Raw genomic sequence first — 8,544 nt, forward strand, 5'->3', positions numbered from 1 at the left:
AAATCTGTAGACTAATATGAGCTCTCTTTCCCTCCCTACAGCCCTCTCCTTCTCTTTCCCATGTTAAAAAAACAGAACAAAAAGCAAACAAGAAAAGTTCAAGGCCTGCTCTTGGGCTGAGTATCTGTCAGCTGTTTGGTTTTAAGTGGAAACTGTCTCTTTAAATTTCAAGGAGATCTATGTACATGCATAGTAGAACCTTCCAAGGGTGGGGCTGGGGTGTCCACTAGCTCAGGCACCCTTGTAGTTACCAGCATGGAGGTATGCAGACAGCAATGGACCAACGAAAAGATACCAAAAAAATTAAAGAATGTCCACACCTCTATCTCTGCTGCTCTGTCAGGTGTCCGTGGTTGCTCTGATCCTTTCCCCGCTTGGCCCCACACAAAATGGCGGCTCCTGGAGCAGCTGAGTGTCCCATACCAGGAAGCAATGAATTTCTTGCTTCTGTCACAAACTCCCAAGTTGCAAGTATTCTAACCTTCTATATATTCCTTTATATGTGGTTCAGAGTTCTGTAACCATCCCCTGTGCCTTCTTGTTCCTGTATTCTGTGTTGTTCCCAGCAGAGCTCATCACTGCACTTCCACCCAATCCGCCATCTTGTTTTCCCACGCTGACATCCATTTTGACCTTTTCCTTCTTTCTTGTCTTTTAATGACTTTTTGCTCTCTTCACATGTGATGTTCTTGATGTCATCCTACAACTCTTCTTGTCTTTGGTCTTTAGTGTTTAATGTATCAAATTTGTTCTTCAGACGATCTCTAAATTCAGGTGGGATAAATTCAATGTCACATTTTGGCTCTTGTAGACTTGTTTTCATTTTCTTCAGCTTCACTTTGAATTTGCATATCAGTAATTGATGGTCTGCCCCCGGCCTTGTTTACACTGATGATATGGAGCTTTTCCATCTTCTTTTTCCACAGATGTAGTCAATTTGATTTCTATGTGTTCCATCTGGTGAGGTCCACATGTATAATCAACAGGATTGTGTTCTTTCACCATACTTATTCAACTTCTATGCTGAGCAAATAATCTGAGAAGCTGGGTTATATGAAGAAAAACATGGCATCAGGATTGGAGGAAGCCTCATGAACAACCTGCGATATACAGATGATACAACCTTGCTTGCTGAAAGTGAAGAAGACTTTAAATATTTACTGATGAATATCAAAGAGCACTGCCTTCAGTATGGATTCCATCTCAATGTAAAGAAAACTATAATCCTTACCACTGGACCAATAAACAACATTCTTATCAATGGAGAAAAGATTGAAGTTGTCAAAGACTTCATTCTTCTTGGATTAATTATCAACACTCATGGAAGCAGCAGTCAAGAAATCAAACGACATAATGCATTAGACAAATCTGCTGCGCAACCTCTTTTTAAAGTGCTGAAGAGCAAAGATGTCAGCCTGGGTACTAAGGTGCACCAGACCCAAGCCCTGGTATTTTCAATAACCTCATATGCATGTGAAAACTGGAAAATGAATAAGAAAGACAATAGAAACATTGATGCTTTTGAGTTATGGTATTGGAGGAGAATATTGAAAGTGTCATGGGCTTCCAAAAGAGCCAACAGATCTGTGCGGGAAGAAGTGCAGCCAGGGTGTTCCTTGGGAACCAGGTTGGCCAAACTTCATCTCTCATACTTCCTACATATTGTCAGGAGGGACCTGTTACTGGAGAAGGAAATCATGTCTGATAATGTGGAGAGTCAGAGAAAAAGAGGAAGACACCCAGAAATAGATTGGCAAAGTGGCAGCATCAATGGGTTTAAGCATGGCAACAGTAGTGAGGTTGACCCAGGATCGAGCAGTGATTTTGTTTTGTTGTGCATAGGGTTGTTATGAGTATGTACCTACTCGATGGCACCTACCACCACCAACAACAACAAAGACCTAGATACAAAACAAGTAGCATATATGAACAAACGTTGTTGTTAAGTGCTGTGGAGTCGCTTCCTACTCATATCAACCATGTAAAGGGTTTCCGAGGAGCAGCTTATTAGCTGAACCGCCGAACTTCTGTTTCAAACCAAGCTTGCAGTCCAGCACATTAACCCGAAAAAGCCGACTGCCATTGGAAATAGTGATCCTATAAAATGGTTATGAGTTGAGTTGCTAACCTCAAGGTCAGCAGTTCGAAACTACCAGCGGTTCTCGGGGAGAAAGATGAGGCTTCCTGCTCCTTTAAAGATTTTCAGCCTGGGAAACCCTAAACAGGGTTGTTATGGGTCAGAACAGACTCAATGCCACTAAACAACAAAATATAGACTCAATGCCACTAAACAACAAAATATAGTGTTGCTATAGGAGAAAGTGCAAAGGAGCTCTGGTAGCGTAGTGGTTATGAATCGGGCTGCGAACCTTAAGGTCAGCGGTTTGAAACTACCAGCTGCTCCGCAGGAGAAAGATGAGGCTTTCTACTCCCGTAAAGATTTACACCCTCAGAAACCCTGTACAGGGTCGCTATGAGTCGGAACCCACTCGAAGGCACTTAACAACAACAACAACAACATAGGAGAAAGTGCAGTACTGGTGTGGCATTGTGGATTAATGTGGTGGACTGCAAAGTTGGTTTGAACTGTAAGATGGGCAGTTCCAGCTCACCAGCCACTCCTCTGAAACTTTACAAGGGTAGCTATGGGTAGGAACCAACTTGATGGCGCTTAACCATAACAACAAAAAAGTGTTATATAGAATACTACAGTGAAGCAGATTTGTTTGGGTTGTTAAGATACGTTATGAATTCTGTTTTTTTCTAACCAAATAATCATTCTTCAGTGAAAATCAAAGTGATAACTTTTTCTTCAATATCATTAAAGTAAAATAATCTTTTCATGAGGACCTGTTTTCTCTTTTTATCAGTCATTCATTTCATTATTGCACATTTAAAATACTTCTTTTAAATTGCCTACTAAGAAATGTAAAGACATATTTTGTGCTCAATTACCATACATTATTCTTTCCAGATTATAACTGTATCTACATACATCTATGTAACATGTTTCTGCCCTTCTTCCTTCTGATTGGATTTTGAGGATACATTATATTTCAGTTCTCCTACATCATTTTTATTGTAATAAATATCACTTCAAATTAGTTTGGAACCTTGTATCTTCATAAATCATACACGAGTAAATAAGTAAATGAAATGAATTAATTAACAAAGATCCATTACCTCAAACTCAGTCCATCAACACATTTGGTAAATAGCAACACCTTAAACAAAATGCACTAATTAGAAAGGTTAATAGTATCCAGCACTTGATAAAATTAAGCAATGAGCCAAATCTGACCTGTGAACCATAATTTTCTTACCATTTCTATCCTGAAGAATTATCATCTAAATTATGGACTGCAGTTTTGTCTTACTGAATTGAAAAAGATCTGGTAAAATGTACAGTCAGCCAGTCTGCCTCAAAGCCATGGCACATAATATAAGCAAAGAGCTAACAGATTATTTTAATTTATATGCTGATAAAGAAATTCTTATATACATGGTTTTTAAACTACCTCTTGAGAATGACAATTTAAATATTACTGTTTCATAACTAAGTTAATGAAGGAACAATGCCTACATTTCAAATTTGCTTTAAAAGATATATACATAAAATATGTGGTACTCTGCTGTGTTTCTAGGGAATGTTTTAATTCTGACCCTTAGGTGCTTTACAAACACAGCTCACTTGTTCCAGGCCAGCTCTGAAGTAATAGCATAGTCTCACAGCCATCACAAGGAGAGCATAGACAGATTCTTACCCATATCCTTTCCCCCTTTTGAAATGTAACAGGAGTATTTAGCCCAACTGTTTGGCATAATCCACTGCTGATGTCATGGTGTGGTACTGTAGGATAAGCACTCAACTGCAAGGTTGTTTGAATTGCAAGGTCAGTAGTTCAAATTCACCCACCACTCCTATGAAACCTTATATAGCAACAACAACACACTGCATACTGTTGTTACTTGCTGTTGAGTCAGTTCCAATTCATAGTTATTCTGTATACAGTTTCCGTTTCTGACCTTGCAGTTCAAACTGAACTTTCAGTTGAGTATTTATCATACAGTACCACACCAGGACTCCACACTGCATGGTAGCTGTGTGGTATTTGAAAGGCTACTTGATCTCTCATTTGCAATCTAGACATGGTATATTAATTTTATTATAGAATCTTTGATAATAAATAGATCAGCTAGCATGTTTTTGTTGTTGTTAAGTGTCTTTGAGTTCATTCCAACTCATAATGACCCTGTATATGTTTTCTGAAGCTGTAAATGTTTGCAGGAGCAGAAATCCTCATCTTTCTTCTGCCGGGTGACTGGTGGGCTCAAACTGCCGTCCTGTGGTTCACAGTACAGAGTTTCCTACAAAGTCACTGTACTTCCAATATCATATAGCATGTTTCCAGAAAAAGAAAGAAAGAAAAAAATACTGCTAAGTTAATATTAGCATTATCATTGTTGTTAAGTGCTGTTTAGCCAGTGCTGACCCATAGCCACCTTGCATAAGGTTTCCTAGGAGCAGCTGGTGAGCTTTAACCACTGACCTTGCAGTACAAACCAACTTTGCAGTTCAATGCATTAACCCACATCACCAAACAGGGTACTGTTTTTCTTTTTCTTTACCCAATAATAGGAATGTTTCTAAGAAAAAGAAATCAGGTGGTTAACTTCAAGAAAGATTCATTTCAGGAAAAATTAGAAGGCACCAATAAAACCTAAGTGTGCCAGAACTGAGAACAGTTTTCTGAAAGTAATGTGAATATGGCCAAATGGTTTCATATCAGTTTTTGTGGTATTTCTGAAAACTGCATATTATTTTTATAATCAGTTAAAAGACTTATAAGAAAATTATAGACAGAAAATTCCCAGACACCTCTAATTTATTTTTGGACACTCTACACTGGCAAAATAAAGAACAAAGAATGTTCAACTTATGATGTGGTGCTATAGGATAATGCAGTAGACTGTAAGGTCAATTTGAATTGCAAGGTCAATGGTTCAAACTCACCAGCTGCTCCTCAGAAAACCTACACAGGGTCTTTATGAGTCATGATAAACCCTTTACCGACTTAATGGCACTTAACAATAGTAACAACACTGGTGACCATGACAACTTATAAAATTAAGCCAGAAAGTCAAGAAGCATTTAATCATTATTTAGCAATTACTTGTTGTTGTGGTTAAGTGCTGTCAGCTTGGTTCCAAACCATAGTGACTCTATATAGGGTTTCCAAGGAATGGGTAGTGAGCTTGAACCACCTATCTTGCAGTTCAAACTGACTTTGAAGTCCAGTGCATTAATCCAGCAACACACAAGGACTTACTGAACCAATATTTATGTTTACCTACAGATACAGTTCTGGTTTGGTCCTGGAGGATCAGTACTAGATTTGAATCTCAAGATTGGCAGTTCAAATCCATCAGCTGCTCTTTGGAAACCCTAGAGAAGGTCACTATGAGTCAGAATGAACTCATTCTGCCGCTTAATAGCCACAACAACAATGTTGTTGTTAGGTGCCATCGAATAAGAACCGACTCATAGCAACCCCATGCATGGCAGAAGGAAACAATGTCCGATCCTGGGCCAAGCTCACTACCACTGCCACACTTGAGTCCATTAATGCTGCCACCTGGAACATTTGGAGTCTTCCTCTTTTTCTCTGACCCTCTATCTTACCAAGCATGATATCCTTCTCCAGGGACTGTTCCCTCCTGACAATGTTTCTAAGGTATGAGAGACGAACTTTGGCCACCTTGGCCTCTAAGCAGCACTATGGCTTCACTTCTTCCAAAACAGATCTATTGGTTCTTTTGCAGCCCATGGCACTTTTAGTATTCTCCTCCAACACCATAACTCAAAAGCAGCAATTCCTCTACTGTCTTCCTTATTCACTGTTCAGCTTTCGTATCCATATGAGGTTATTGAAAATACCATGCCTTGGGTCAGGCACACCTTAGTCCTCAAGGTGACATCTTTGCTCTTCAACACTTTAAAAAGTTCCTGTGTAACAGATTTGCCTAATGCAATATGTCATCTGGTCTCTTGACTGCTGCTTCTGTGAGTGTTGATAGTTGATCCAAAAAGAATGAAGTCCTTGACAACTTCAATCTTTTCTCCATTGATAAGAATGTCATTTATTGGTCTAGTAGTGAGGATCTTTGTTTTCTTTACATTGAGATGTAATGCATACTGAAGGCTGTGATCTTTGATCTTCATCAGTAAATGATTTAAGTCCTCTTCACTTTCAGCAAGCAAGGTTGTATCATCTGTATATTGTAGGTTGTTAATGAGTCTTCCTCCAATCCTGATACCACATTTTTCTTCATAGAACCCAGCTTCTTGAATTATTTGCTCAGCAGACACCTTTCTTAATTTTAAAATATTCAGTGCTCCCGTGCTCTGTTCAAACAACTGCTTCTTGGTCTAGGTACAGATTCCTCATGAGTACAATTAAGTGTTCTGGAATACTAATACTTTGCAATGGTGTCCATAGATTGTCATGATCCACACAATCGAAAGCCTTTGCGTAGTCAATAAAGCATAGGTAAACATCTTTCTGATATTCTCTGCTTTCAGCCAAGATCCATCTGACATCAGCAATGATATCTCTCGTTCTGTGGCCTCTTCTGAATCCAGCTTGAACCTCAGGAAGTTCTCTGTCAATGTATGATTGTAGCTGTTTTTGTATTACATTTAGCAAAACTTTACTCACCTGAGATATCAAAGAGATTGTCCGATGATTTCCGCATTCCGTTGAGTCACCTCTCTTTGGAATGGGCACAAATATGGATTTCTTGCAATCAGTCAGTCAGATAGTTGTCATCCAAATTTCTTGGCAGAGATGAGTGAGTGCCTCCTGTGCCTCCTCACTTTCTTGGAAGATTTCAATTTTGATTCCATCAATTCCTGGTGCCTTGTTCTTTGCCAATTCTTTCAATGCACTTTGGATTTCCTCCCTGAGTATCATTGGCTCTTGATCATATGGTATCTCTTGAAATGGTTGAAAATTAACCATTTCCTTTTGGTACAATGACTCTATGTATTCTTTCCATCTTCTCTTGATGCATTCTGCATCATTCAATAATTTGCCCAGAGAATCTTTCAATAACGAAAGTCAAGGATTCATTTTTTTCTTCAGTTTCCCCTGCTTAAGAAATGCTGAGCGTATTCTTCCTTTTTGGTTTTCTGATTCCAAATCTTTGCATATTTTATTATAGTATTTGGCTTTGTCTTCCCGAGCTGATCTTTGAAATTTTCTGTTCAGCTCTTGGACCACCTCATTTCTTCCATTTGCTTTATCATCTTTACACTGGAGAACAAATTTCAGAGTCTCTTCTGACATCCATTTTGACCTTTTCTTTCTTTCTTGTCTTCTTAAAGACTTTTTGCTCGCTTCACGTATGATGTTCTTGATGTCATCCCACAACTCTTCTGGTCTTCGGTCTTTAGTGTTTAACGTATCAGATCTGTTCTTCAGATGATCTCTAATTCAGGTGGGATAAATTCAAGATCATATTTTGGCTCTCATGGACTTGTTTTCATTTTCTTCAGTTTCAGTTTGAATTTGCATATGAGTAATTGATTGTCTGTTCCATAGTCTTCCCCTGGCCTTCTTTTTGCTGATGATATGGAGCTTTTCCATCTTCTCTTTCCACAGATGTAGTCTATTTGATTTCTATGTGTTCCATCTGGTGAGGTACATGTGTATAGTCATCTGTTATGCTGTCTAAGGAAGGTATTTGAGATAAACAAATCATTAGATTTGCAGAATTCTATCATGCATTCTCCAGCATCATTTTCATCACCAAGGCCATATTTTCCAACTACTGGTCCTTCCTCTTTGCTCCCAACGTTTACATTCCAATCACCAGTAATGAGCAATACATCTTGATTGCATATTTGATCGATTTCAGATTGAAGAAGTTGGTAAAATTCTTCTATTTCATCCTCACTGGCTTTAGTGGTTGGTGCATAAATTTGAATAATAGTAGTATTAACTTGGCTTCCCTGTAGGTGCATGGATATTATCCTATCACTTACAGCATTGCACCTCATGACTGATCTGGATATGTTCTTTTTGACAATGAATGCAACACCATTCCTTTACAATTTGTCATTCCCTGCATAGTAAACCATGTAGTTGTTTGATTCAAAATGGCCAATACCAGTCCATTTCAGCTCACTAATGCCTAAGATATTGATGTTGATGCATTCTATTTCATTTTTGACAGCTTCCAATTTTCCCAGATTCTATTTCATACATTCCATATTCCAATTTTCAATGGATGTTTTTAGTTGTTTCTCTTCCTTTTGAGTTGTGCCCCATCAGCAAATGAAGGTCTTGTTGGCTTTTCCCTCATGAGCTTAACTCCATTCACGTCATTATGATTAACTCCACTTTGAGGAGGCATCTCTTTCCCGGTTGCATTTTGAGTGCCTTCCAACCTGATTGGCTCATTTTCCGGCACTGTATCTGACAGTGTTTCTCTGCTATTCATCAGGTTTTCAGTGACTAACAATTCGGAAATAGTTCATCA

Source organism: Chrysochloris asiatica, unplaced genomic scaffold, assembly GCF_000296735.1.
Source record: "Chrysochloris asiatica unplaced genomic scaffold, ChrAsi1.0 scaffold00189, whole genome shotgun sequence".
In the NCBI taxonomy this organism is placed as follows: domain Eukaryota; kingdom Metazoa; phylum Chordata; class Mammalia; order Afrosoricida; family Chrysochloridae; genus Chrysochloris; species Chrysochloris asiatica.